The sequence below is a fragment of the Macaca fascicularis genome, chromosome 15 (genome assembly GCF_037993035.2).
Source record: "Macaca fascicularis isolate 582-1 chromosome 15, T2T-MFA8v1.1".
Classification (NCBI taxonomy): Eukaryota; Metazoa; Chordata; class Mammalia; order Primates; family Cercopithecidae; genus Macaca; species Macaca fascicularis.
The window spans coordinates 58,861,408-58,874,923 of NC_088389.1; the positions used below are offsets into that span (position 1 = coordinate 58,861,408).

The window sequence follows — 13,516 nt, forward strand, 5'->3', positions numbered from 1 at the left end:
TTCCTTCCCGTCTTATTTTCCTGATACATATTTTATGACAGTAGCTAATAAGTGTTGAGATCTTATTCACATGCCCAGAACTACTAACATTATTTAAACCTTTTAAAATACTTTTTAAACCTTGTAACAATCCCATGAGATAGGCAGTATTATTACCTTAATTTTACAGATAAGGAAACTGAGACTACAGATAAGGAAATTGACACAAGTTAAACAATGTGTCCATTCTGCATACCTGGTTTTGTCACTGAAGCTTGTATCAGGAATGTTTTCCCACATCAATTATTCCACAGAAGAGATCATTTAATGGCTGCATAATATTCCATCGCATGGGCATGTCATCATTTATTAAATTGTTTCAGTGTTTCTCTTCAATTCTTAGTGATTTTTAATAGAATAAATACTGCTGTGATGAACACCCTTGTACTTAAAACTTTATGCATGTCTGAGCACTCAGATAAAAACAAATTGCTAGACACAGTGGCTCACACCTGCAATCCCAGCACTTTGGGAGGCCGAAGCAGGCAGATCACCTGATGTCAAGAGTTTGAGACCAGCCTGGCCAACATGGTGAAACCCTATCTGTACTACAAATACAAAAATTAGCTGGGCATGATGGCAGGTGCCTGTAATCCAGCTACTCGGGAGGCTGAGGTGAGAAAATCACTTGAACCTGGAAGGCAGAGGTTGCAGTGAGCCAAGATCGGGCCATTGCCCTCCAGCCTGGGCTACAGAGCAAGACCCTGTCTCAAAAAAAAAAAGAAAAAAGAAAGAAAGAAGAAAGAAAAATTAACAGCTGATTTACTGAGTCACTTTTTTCAGGCTCTTTCCACATATTGTCGAATTGCCTTCCAAAAAAAATTCTACCATTTTATAATAGACCAGCAATAAATGAAAGCATCCATTTCATGCCCCAGGCAACACTAGGTATTATTAATTTTAAATCCTAGCCCATTTAAATGGGTAAACAATATATATCATAATTTTGTTTCATTTTTATTATACAAGAGAAACAGAACAGACTTTGGTTCTTCCAAAAATTTTAATGAAGCCTCTATCATACTCCTGGCACTCTTGTGGGGACTAAGGGGACAACAATGAACAAGACAGACCCAACGTGAACCTCTTAGGGCTCACAACTTAACATAAGGGGTACATTAAACACAAAATTAATGAATTCCAATTGTATGTTCTATAATAAGCATTTGTAGTACTAAGTGTTTATTGGCCCTTTTTAAGGTAAAGTGCCAAGAACTTATTGAATCTTCATGACAACGCTTTTAGGTAGGGACTATTATTATTTCCCTTTTACAAATGAAGAAACAGAGTCACCAAGAGGTTAAGAAATTTGCCCAAAATCATAGAAACAATAAGTAGCAAAGACAAGATTCAAATCCAGACAGAGCAGCTCCAGTGCCCTTAACCACTGTACCATAATGCTGTCCTTCTGCTAGAGGGAAGACGTGCTGGCTGCTGTGAGATGCTGAAAAGAGTGAAAGAAGATGGAGAAAAATGAAACAAAGCAGATGTTAAGCCAACAGTAAAAGGGAATAGATATGGCAGGAGTTCATTTGGTCAGCAATATTGCTCTGAAGTGCTGAACTGTATCTTTCCTCTTTTTTTCAGAGGAGTAGGTGAGGGTGACATGTGACAAAAATCAGATCAAACACTGGACAATAAATAAACCTGGAACAGTCCAAACAGGAAAGGAGTAATCTAAATTTTCCTGCTAGGAGGCAGCATAGGAAAGAAGGGAGAGGCCTCCACTTCCCTAGGCCTCAAAGAATGGGAAAGATACATTGTTCAATAGCAGCAGTCAAAGTTGAGACCATAAGGAGAAAACGAAAACTTCTACTTTTCCAGGGCTCCTGGCCAAATACCTCCCAGTATGGTCTGAAGCCCCCACTGCAGGCACCTGTGGTTTTACAGACCACTGGGCTCCATTCTGGTGGGCTGCAGCGCCATCTAGCAGGCATGAGGCTGAACGGCGTCATAACCACTCCAGCAGTCCTAGAGTCCTTGAAAAGACAAGGACCCACGTGGCTAGCACGGTGCTAAGTGTTGAGGTCACTGTGGTGAACAAACAAGTCTCTGCCCTTGAGAAGTTCACAGATCATCTCGGGAGACAATCACAGGCTCTAGAGCAGAGACCTGTGCAAGTGTTCAGGAAATACGGAGGGGCGAGGCTGACCTTCTCTGGAGTTCAGGGAAGGTTACACAGAGAATGTGCTGTTCAAATCAGCTCTTCAAAGATGAGTTATTATTAAAGATGAGTCCAGCAGTAGAAGATGGAAGAAACTTCCAGGCAATATGACTGGAAGTTCAAAGGCCCAGAGGTGTGAAGAGTGTAGTGCATTCAGGGAAGACTGGAATGTCCAAATCACAGCCGAGAGCAACTTAACAGGTAATTTAGCCTAGTCATTTTACGAATTACGTTACTGAGATTTGAGCAAGAAGGGGACTTTGTGCAGATTTACATCTTGGGCTAGGAGTGTCCACACTGGAACCCATGACTCCTGACTCTCGGTCCCATGTGCCTTCCACTGGACCATGGAAATGCAAGGCCAGCCACCTCCATCCAGCTCCGTGGGAAGGGCCACGTTCACATGGCAGGGACCATTAGTGAGGCTGTGTGCACAGAAGTTAGACCTTGAACTCAAGAAGAAGACACGCCTGCACTCAAAACCCACCTCCACCAGTAGCTATGTAAGTTTCATCAAGGTACTTATTCTTTCTGATGTCCATTTCCTTATCAGTCAAATGGGAAAGATGACAGCCTTCACCTCATACAGTTGTTGTGAGAGTGGAAAGAGCAAATTCACATTAAGGGCTTGGCACAATGCCCAGCACATGCTAAATGCTTGATAATTATATATTGGAGACCATAATTTTAATATTGTCATTTTTTTATTGTACTATTATGGGTCTTTTTTTACTCAGAAGTATGATTATTGATTATTTATAATTTTTACTATTTCGTATTAAGTGTTGAGAACTGGGGCCTTTCTGGCTGCATAAGAACAAACACAGAAGGCCCAGTCTTATTTTCGAAACTTGAAGGGCTGTGCTAGAACAAGAGAGTAGAGGTGGACTGAAGCATCCCAAGGGCCAAGGTGGGCACAATGGCTGAGAGCTGCAGGATGGAAGATTTCAGTCCAATGTAAAGAAAATCTTGCCCACTCATCAAGGGGCCTTGGGAGGAAGGTATTTGTTATTGGAAATGTTCAGTCGAAGACCAGATGACCATTTGTCAAAGCCACCTCCTACCTTGCATAGGGCAGGAAGTCGTCTAGTCCATGGCACTATCTGATGCTTTAAACATCTAATTGAGCTCTTAAGCATCTCATTGAGCTCATATTCTAGGGGAATATGATTTGGTAGGTCATCTGGGAAGACGGCTGTCTGTTTATAAATTTCAAAGTCATAAGCAATGCTCGAAGAAGTCAGGATCCACAACACACAACCTTGTTTTTCAGAGTAATTTGTTAGATTTTAGCTGGAAGTGTGAGAAAGAGGCTGAGATGTTTGTGTCAGACTAGAGATCAGGGAAATGGGCTAGAGGAACAGAAGGCAGCTCAGCTTATCCTCAAAGGCTGCCCAGATAATGTGCTTTCATTCTGAGAAGACGTGCATGGCTGTCACAACCCTGAGAGCCATTGTAGCGTAGAGGTACCTACTGTCTTAAAATAATTCAATAACAAAGCACATCAAATGCTCACTATTCTGCTGAGACCAGCTCAGTCGGGGAGACCCTAACCTAGCGGCGCTAGAGAAATTAAAGACACACACACAGAATTAGAGAGGTGTGAAGTGGGAAATCAGGGGTCTCACAGCCTTCAGAGCTGAGATTCCCGAACAGAGATTTACCCACATATTTGTTAACAGCAAGCCAGTCATTAGCATTGTTTCTACAGATATTAAATTAACTAAAAGTATTCCTTATGGGAAAATAAGGGATGGGCTGAATTAAAGGAATAGGTTGGGCTAGTTAACTGCAGCAGGAGCATGTTCTTAAGGCACAGATCACTCATGCTATTGTTTGTGGCTTAAGAACACCTTTAAGCGGTTTTCCACCCTGGGCGGGCCAGGTGTTCCTTGCCCTCATTCCCATAAACCCACAACCTTCCAGCATGGGCATTATGGGCATCATGAACATGTCATAGTGCTGCAGAGATTTTGTTTGTGGCCAGTTTTGGGGCCAGTTTATGGCCAGATTTTGGGGGGCTTGTTCCCAACACTATTCGAACATTTATACAGGGTCCACTATGTGCAAAGCACTTGGAATATAAAAGTAAATCTAGGGCCAGGTGCAGTGGCTCACACCTGTAATCCCAGCACTTTGGGAGGCTGAGGCAGGCAAATCACCTGAGGTCAGGAGTTCAAGACCAGCCTGGCCAACATGGTGAAACCCCGTCTCTATTAAAAATACAAAAAATTAGTCGACTGTGGTGGCGTGCACCTGTAATCTCAGCTACTCTGGAGGGTGAGGCAGGAGAATCACTTGAACCCGGGAGGCAGAGGTTGCAGTGAGCCAAGATCATGCCACTGCACTCTGGCCTGGGTGACAAGAGTGAAACTCTCAAAAAAAAAAAAAAAAAAAGTAAATCTAAAAAGCAAATAAAGCTAAGAAGGCTATAGTCTAGAAGCAGCAATAAGACCTGAGCAGAAAATGACTGCAATCCAAGGTAGAAAATGCCTAGTCTTGTGAAAGAGGCATATGGGGTTGTATGGCTTTCACAAGAGGAAGCACTGGAGGAAGGTTTTGCAGAGGAAATGACATCTAAGCTGGGCCTTTAGTAACACAAAAGACTTGCACCCCAAATGATGGAAGGGAAGAACATCTCAGTGGAAAAGGTAGCATGGGCAAAATTGCAGAGTTCCGAAAGCATGGGCTGAACAACTGGAAGTACAAGTAGGTGGTGCCCCCTGTGACTAGAGCACAGGGAGTGCGGAGGGGGTGGGGCAGGATGTAAGATCAGAGCAGTAATTAATCATCCAGCAGTTGCACTTCTAGGTATATTCCCAAGAGAACTGAAAACATACCTCCACATAAAAGACTGACACACCAATGCTTATAGCAGTTTTGCTCATAATAGCCAAAATGTAGAAATAACCTACTGTCCATCAACTGACAAACGGATAAATAAAATGTGTTATATCTATACAATATTACTCAGCATTCAGCAGTAGGAGGGAGTGAAGTATCAATACATGCTACAACATGGATGAACCTTGGAAGTGTTCCAAATGAAAGAAGACAATTACCTAAAATGCATACTGTATGATTCCATTTATATGAAAGGTCCAGAAAAGGGAAATCTATAGAGACAGAAAGTATCCTAGGGCCAGCGGGGAGACAAGGGGATTAGGTGTTGATGGAAAAGGGTTTCTTTTGGGGATGATGAAAATTGTATAATTGATCATGGCGATGGTTGTACAATTCTATGAATATACTAAAAACCATTTAATTGTACATTTTAAGTGAGTGAGTTGTATGGTATGTGAATTATATCACAATAAAGATATAACCCCCAAAATTTTTGGTCCTTCCCCAGAGGCAGCAATGAGAAGCACTGGAATAGACCACAGAGAACACTCAGTCTCACTCCCACGGTGCAGAAGGAAACATAAAGGCTCAGAGAGGGGAAAGATTTGTCCGGGATCTCACCACAGGTCAACAGCAGAGCTGCAACTAGAACACAAGACTCTGCCTATGCCCTCGGTGTCCTTCCCACTGCACGGGACTATCCCCAATATTCTTCCACTCCTAGGACCACACTCTTCAAGCAGAATTCATGATCATGGCTCTCAGAGTCTACCTAGAGAAAGAGAAGTGGAAGCAGAATATTTGTGGTTCAGTCTCAGGATTGGAAGAAAGGTCATAACTGAGGCTTATATCCCCTTTTTAATATTTCCATCACATGGTCATGTAGCAACCCTTGAACAATCTTGATGATGGGAAACTTGGTACCTCCAAAATATCTCTGAACAACTTTGCTTTGCACAGAACTGTATCTCCCTCCAGCTTCCTCCTGATGACAGGAGAGCGAAGGGGCACACTGTAGTCAGACCGTTGTGAGAGGCCTTACAGTGAACCGCAGCTGCATTTGCATTGCTTTTTCTCACTTGATTAAGTGCTTCTAAGGCAGAGACTGTTTTTGTGTTTTGTTTTGTTTTGTTTTGTTTTGTTTGGAGATGGAGTCTCGCTCTGTCACCCAGGCTGGAGTGCAGTGGTGCAATCCCAGCTCCCTGCAACCTCCGCCTCCTGGGTTCAAGCAATTCTTCTGCCTCAGCCTCCCGAGTAGCTGGGACTACAGGCACGCGGCACCATGCCCAGCTAATTTTTGTATTTTTAGTAGAGATGGGGTTTCACCATATTGACCAGGCTGATCTTGAACTTCTAACCTCATGATCCACCCACCTCAGCCTCCCAAAGTGCTGGGATTATAGGCGTGAGCCACCGCGCCCGACCTTTTCTTTTTTTTGAGATAGAGTCTCGCTCTGTCACCCAGACTGGAGTACAGTGGCATGATGATTTTGGCTCACTGCAACCTCCACCTCCTGGGTTCAAGTGATTCTCCTGCCTCAGCCTCCCAAGTAGCTGGGATTACAGGCATGCACCAACACGCCCAGCTAATTTTTGTATTTTTAGTGGAGACGAGATTTCACCATGTTGGCCAGGCTGGTCTCGAACTCCCGACTTCAGGTGATCCACCTGCCTTGGCCTCTCAAAGTGCTGGAATTATAGGTGTAAGCCACTGTGCCCAGCCTGTGTTTGATTTTATATCTCTACCTCCTGAAATATGGCCAGACTCAGAGAAGGAAGTTCTAAACATTTGCTGAAGGAATTAGAATTAGTGAACAAAAGAAAGAAACCATAGGACTTGATGCTTCTAACCAAGCCCCTCCCCTGGAGAATGTCTCTTTCCTTGGTATCAGTTGCATGACCCAATCTTGATGTACTGCCCATTTCTGTGGCTGCTCCACTGCCTTGACTTCTGTCTTCTGCCCATAAGCACTGGCATTTCTCAAAGGTTAAACATCAGTTTTTCTGGCTCTTCTCACTGTTAGAAAGTTCCTCTCTCTCCGAGCTCACTCCAGAGGCTCCCCTGCCAGACTCATTGCTCACGTGAACTTGGGTGGCAATTCTGAGTGCTACTGGACATCCCAGTTGAACATCCTCCCATCACTACAGACGTCCAAAACCAACTCATCATGCCTTTGTCAAGAGCAGCAGCCTTTCTAAGCCTTCATGCCTCTTATTAGAACTAAATCTGACAGGAAATTATTTATTTATTTATTTTTTGAGATGGAGTCTCGTACTGTCACCCAGGCTGGAATGCAGTGGTGCGATCTCGGCTCACTGCAACCTCTGCATCCTGGGTTCAAGCGATTCTCCTCCCTCAGCCTCCAGAGGAGCTGGGACTACAGGCGCCTGCCACCAAGCCTGGCTAATTTTTGTTTCTTTTTTTTTTTTTCAGTAGAGATGGGGTTTCACCATATTGGCCAGGCTGGTTTTGAACTCCTGACCTTGTGATCTGCCTGCCGTGGCCTCCCAAAGTGCTGGGATTATAGGCATCAGCCACCGCATCCAGCCAGGAAAATATTTTTATAAGTATGAAGTACACTTTCATTCTCATATTTTTTTAAACACACAGTCCTTGTCCTACTAAAACAAAATCAGGAGGCTAAGACATTCAGGACTTGCCTCTGTGCAAAGCTGGCACAGCTGAAATGTAAGTAGGAAGCAAATAATCAACTTGTGAGTTATTGAAATCCACAGCAAAAACAGTCTTGAAAGCCAGAATTCTGGTTTGGAAGATCCCATCTTTTTAAGACAGAATAGGGCTCTGAGTTCTTCAAGCATGGTTTGGGCATGGAAAACAAAGCCTGAGGAATGGGGCTTCAATTCTAGCCACGTGTGGCTTCTCCTTCTTCCTTTAAATGTATCCGCATCACATAGGCTCAGCCCCTTCCACACCTTCACTCCGTCTCTCCTGCCCTGCTCCAGGCTGAGCCCTCACCACCCAGGCCTGGACTACTGTAACAACTCCTTACCCAGCACCCTGACTCTGTTTCATGCCTCCCCCATCCATCTTACAGTCTACCACAGCAATCTTTCTAAAATCCTATCTCACATGCCTCCAATGTCTCCTCTTTGCCTGCTAGAAACAATTCATATCAATTCAATAAATACTTACTGAACACCTACTAGATGCTAGATGTTGTGCTAGACTGGTGTCAGCCAACAACAACCCCAAGGCCCAATCAGGCCCACCACCTGTTTTTATAAATAAAGTTTTATTGCCAGCCTGGTGCCTCATGCCTGTAATCCCAGCATTTCAGGAGGCTGAGGTGGGAGGATCACTTGAGCCCAGGAGTTCAAGACCAGCCTGGGCAACATAGGGAGACCTCATCTCTAAAAATTAAACAAATTAAAAAATGAGGCAGGAGGAGCACTTGAGCCCAGGAGGCTGAGGCTGCAACGAGCAGTGATAGCAGCACTGCACTCCTGCCTGGGTGACAGTGCGAGACCCTGCCTCAAAAATAAATAAATACATAAATAAAGTTTAACTGGAATCCAGTTACACTTGTTCATTTATATATTTATTTACATATCATTGTCTATGGAGTTTTTCATGCCAAGAGGGCATAAATAGTTGTGACAAAGGGAGTGCAGTCCAAAAGCCTCAAATATTTACTACCAGGCCCTTTGTAGAAAAAGTTTACCAACCCATGTGCTAGAACCCAGGGCTCCCATAGTGTGGTTCCCTGCTATCGCAGAGCTTCTAGAGCAAGGCTTTCCACCATCTAACCTTGCCCTTCTGTCCTTTCTCCTGTCACTCTCCATGAGTCCTCTGAAAGTCCAGTGTTTCCTAGATTTTTAGAATTTATGAATCAGTAAAAACATTTTTTTCAATTACAGAGGATGTACATAGGGTTGTCAGATGGGTACATTTCAAAAACCAACTACCATCTAACATCACCATTGTTTTCTAGGGAGAAAGAATCAACATTAAAAAGTTGCAAAAATATTCTTTATCTAAAAATAAAGAACATTTCCTCAAGTGACATTAGGTTTATGAGATTGATTCTCCTGGCTGTGTTTTTCCATTTTTGCTGTGGAATGATAACATTCTTCAGTCACCACAGGTCTGCAGTCAGACACACAGGAATCTTTGATCTAGTCATGGCTGACTGGTTTACTTCGTACTCCTCAAATTTTCTATGGATCTTCCCATGAGATTCGACATCCAGAAAGCTCTTCCTCCTTCTTTCCTGCTCACTGTGCAGAGCCCAGCTCGTCAGCAGCAGGAATGCAGGGTTCCTCCAGCAGCACCCTAAATGCAGGCTGTTCAAAGGCACATCCCAGCTTTCAGCAGCACGGCTGAGTGATGCGACTGTGGGTGTCTCTGTCAGCTGCAGAGCAGGGTGACAGGATGGCCCAGAAGGCTGCCTGGCGTGTGGCCCTTCCTCTGGCACAGGCAGGTGAATCCACTGACACGGTCACGCTGACAGCTCCGTGACACAGATTCCACCCAAATACCGGATTCAGTGAGCACCGGCTCCTGCCAAGTCTCTCACATGACCCGGAGGCCAGGAGGGCCTGGGTGGCCGCGGCCAGCTCCCAATCAGCAGACAGTGTCAACAGGCACTGAGCGAGGTCGCCTTACTGGCAGGCAGCCCCAGGATACTGGGTACTCACTGCTCACATGAAGCTTCTGGAATCCCCTCTTACAGTCCCGAGACCTGTGGGAAATAAATCATGGCTCTACCGAGAAAGTAACCCCAGCAAGACCTGGCCCCAATTTCTGGCTTTCATTTGGGGACACGCATTTTCCAAAAGCTCCTGCTTACCCAACACCTCCTCCTCCCCTGCTGCGTGTTGGGGGAGGGGAATGTCCTTATGGCCACTTGTAAAATTCACCACTGTAGGTGAGAGATGACATCAGACACCATTTTTCTTTTTTGTTTTTCACAAGTGTAGCAGGAGCTGCATTTTTCTAACAGTTTTCCATATCAGAAGTTGAGAATTTCATTGCCCTTCCAAACTCATCCATAGCAAAGTTGTTTCACTTCTCAATTGTTCCCATTTAACCCATTTGTGAGACATAGGCTGGGGGCCGGGGGCGGGGGTTGGGGCGTGGGGGCAGAGTTAAATTTCCAAGGGAAAACTAGAGGCCCTGAGTCAAAACTGGAAGGAAGCTTCAAGATCACCTGGCTCAAACAGCTCCTACTTCTGAGGGAAACTGAGTCAAGGAGGGGCAAGAGCTCAAGGCTCCACTGGTAGAATTGAAACAAGAAATAAGATCTCCTTGGTTAATCCAAACCTCTTTCAACTATAGCCTGAAAAGTCCAGCATATCATTTCCTAAAATCCAGAATGAAGGTAATTTTCCTTGTAGAAAACGAGGGTGTAGCTACTAGCTCGGCTTAGGATGCGGTGAGGAAGGGGCACTGTGGTGAAGAGGGAAGACATGGAATCCAGCAGATAGTTAGATGAAATACACGTACGCCTCACAGTAACACTTCCATTAAAGGCTGAAGGAATAGAGCCCCCACATTTTAAGTAATGACACCATAAAATTTGTTCCCTAAACACCATCACATTCAGCCCAGATGGGGAAGCCAAGGCTCAGAGAAGGGGCAGGAGCTGAGTGAAGGTCACACACAGTCTGTTGAAGGGTGGGATTAGGGGCTAGGCCTCAGAAGTCTGAGCCAGCTCTCTCCCTGGCACTGGGCCAGACCATCAGCAATCCCTGTCCTGAGGCTGACGGCCAGTCTTCAACTTGGGACCTCGTCTCAGCTTTCCCCACTGAGAGTCAGCTGTTCTTTCAGGCCATTTGGTGCCAGGCTGATATTGCATTCCTCTCCTTGGCCCCAGAACCAGGGACATGCTCACTGCTTGGACTGGTAAGGGGACCCTTCCCGCCGGCTGAGCCATCCTTCGCAGAATGATTTCTGTGTAGTAACTCAGAGGACAGCTGGTTTGGGGGCTGGCAGGTGAGGCTTTGAGTCAGGCCTGGCTAGTTGCTGAGGATCACCTGCCTTCCAGGAGGGCTTGGGTTTTACTGCCGTCTTGCTGTGTGCCATAGAAGGACATGCTAAACTCTCCCCATGACTTGATGGCAGGGCTCGGGCTGCCTGGAGAAGGCAGGGAGAGAACCTGAGAGCTATTCAGGCAGTGTCCCTTTCCTGGGGGTGTCATCAGGGCATTTAGAATGGAGGCAGCAGTGCCAGTTCCTGTCCTCAGGCAAATGGGAACAGGCAGTCTTGGCCTCAGAACTCCCAGTCCCAGACCCACTTCCAGCAGGCGCTGGCTAGTGAGACCTGTCTAGAAAAGCAGCAGACCAACTTGGCACCAAGCGAAGTTGTGGGAGATGCTCTTCCCCACAGAAAGAGTCAAAGCATACGAAAGTAACACCCTGCCATGGCCCAGATTCCCCAGCTTCAGGGACTGAAGGACCCCGAAGATCTTCTCACCCGCACTCCTCATGGCACAGGAGAGAAAATGGAATGGAGGCACAGAGAGAGGAAAGTGCTTGCCCAAGGTCACATAGCAACTTAGAGCAGGGCTGAAATTCAGTCCTGCTGTCTGATCCAGTTCTTATCCCACAAAATGCTTTCAAAGTGTAGAGTGACACACCTCACTTAGAAGCCCAAAGTCCCATGAGGAGAACACCTCTAGGAGTCACCAGGTGCACCTAGCAGGATGAATAATAAGAGCAACTGCCTTTTTTTTTTTTTTTGAGACAGAGTCTTGTTCTGTCACCAAGGCTGGACGGCAGTGACGCAATCTCAGCTCACAGCAACCTCCACCTCCCTGGTTCAAGCTATTCTCATGCCTCAGCCTCCCAAGTAGCTGAGATTATAGGCATGCACCATCACACCCAGCTAATTTTGTGTGTATGTGTGTATTTTTACAATACAAACTGGGTTTTCACCACGTTGGCCAGGTTGGTCTCAAACTCTTGACCTTAAGTGATCTGCCCAGCTTGGCCTCCCGAAGTGCTGGGATTACAGGCATGAGCCACCGCACCTGGCCAAGGGCAGCTGCCCTTTACAGAGCCACATTACACAAAGCACTTATGCATCACCTTTTTAAATACTTTCAAAAATCCTATAAGGTAGTGCAATTACTATCATCAGCTTACATGAAAATAAACCAGAAGACCCTACTGGAGCCTCGCTAGCCATTCCTTGTTCTTGTTTTCCCCTTGCTCTGTCAAGACCAACCAAGGGGCTGGCAAAGCTGGCCATTTCAAGAAGACCCTTGGAGCAGGAGGTAAAAGGGCTATAAACAGAATTCCACGTAACCAAAGTCTAGAGAACCAGAATATGGACTCTGCAAAACACCATGTCCAAAAACATAAGGGGAACGTTTGCAAATGTCCAACACTCTCCTTGCAATTGGCTCACTCTGTGACCAGCACAGGGCCAGGTGGGCTGATCTGACCTGCAGCCTCCCAGAGAAGCAGGCCCACAGTAACCCTGCCCCTCAATTTCTGTTCCATCTCACCCTGACTCCTCCTCCTCCTCCTCGTCCTGCCCCTCCACTATCCTGACAGCCAGTTGCGCATCTGTTCAAAGAAGCCACAATCAGAGTCCTCTGCAGTCTTTCTGCCTGCCAGCCCAGCAACGCCCTGTGAGGCATGTGCCTCCCTGTCACTCAGCCCCAGCTGATGGACAAATGGGAGCACATCTGGAAGAGGTGGCCCCATAGGGAAGGTCCTGGACTTCGAGTCCCTGGAAAAGCAGCTGAGAAGCTTGAAGGCACTGGGATCATTCAGCCTGAGAAGAAACTCAGGAGAATGCTGTCAATATTACCACATCCCTGGAGAGTTGTCAGGAGCGGAGAGGGCAGATTCACCCTGTGGGGCTCTAGAGGACAGAGGTAGGAGGGGGCAGGGTGGACATGACAGGCAGATTTTAATTCAAAATAAGGAAAGCTCCTTCTTGGGCAGAAGTATCCCAAGACAGAGGTAGCAGGGAGCGGGGTGGACATGACGGGTAGATTTTAATTCAAAATAAGGAAAGCTCCTTCTTGAGCACAAGTATCCCAAGACAGCCCTGGATACGTCAGACCAAATGATGAGTACATTACACTCAGGGCCAGGAAGCTCAGACTGGAGCCCCAACTCCTACCTGTGCCATATTGAGCAAGTTACTCAGTGTTCGTCATCCTACAATGGACAGAGTGATGTGTTTCTCACATATTCACTTGGAACTCGTTATAGCACCTCCAAAGGCAAACCTGAAATTCTCTAAAAGAAAAGAGTGCAAAGACCTCAGCTCCCACTTGTCCCAGTTTCAACCTTACCCATGTACAGAGATCATGATCCCAGCCAGGGTAGTCACAAACAGCTTACAAGGGCAGTGGGTACCGAGAAAAGAGTCCTGGTCAGGAGCCAGACTAGCCTTGGTTCAAGTCCCAGCTCTGCCTCTTACCATCTTAATTTTTAGCAAGATACCCTGCCTCTCTGAGCCTCAGTTTTCTTATCTGTAAAATGAAGATG

At 45.9% G+C, this 13,516-nt stretch overlaps 1 long non-coding RNA gene across 4 annotated transcripts in view; it reads right to left on the reverse strand.

Moving 5' to 3' along the window:
• Positions 1–13,516, reverse strand: part of LOC107127623 (uncharacterized) — an 87,398-nt gene that overhangs the window by 53,708 nt on the left and 20,174 nt on the right. The window contains exon 1 of one of the 4 annotated variants that reach the window (XR_012424513.1): positions 236–310. The exons of the other annotated variants lie outside the window; for them this stretch is intronic. This is a non-coding gene — a long non-coding RNA (uncharacterized lncRNA). Of the gene's footprint in view, positions 1–235; positions 311–13,516 lie in introns of those variants that run through there. 4 annotated transcript variants of the gene reach the window in all.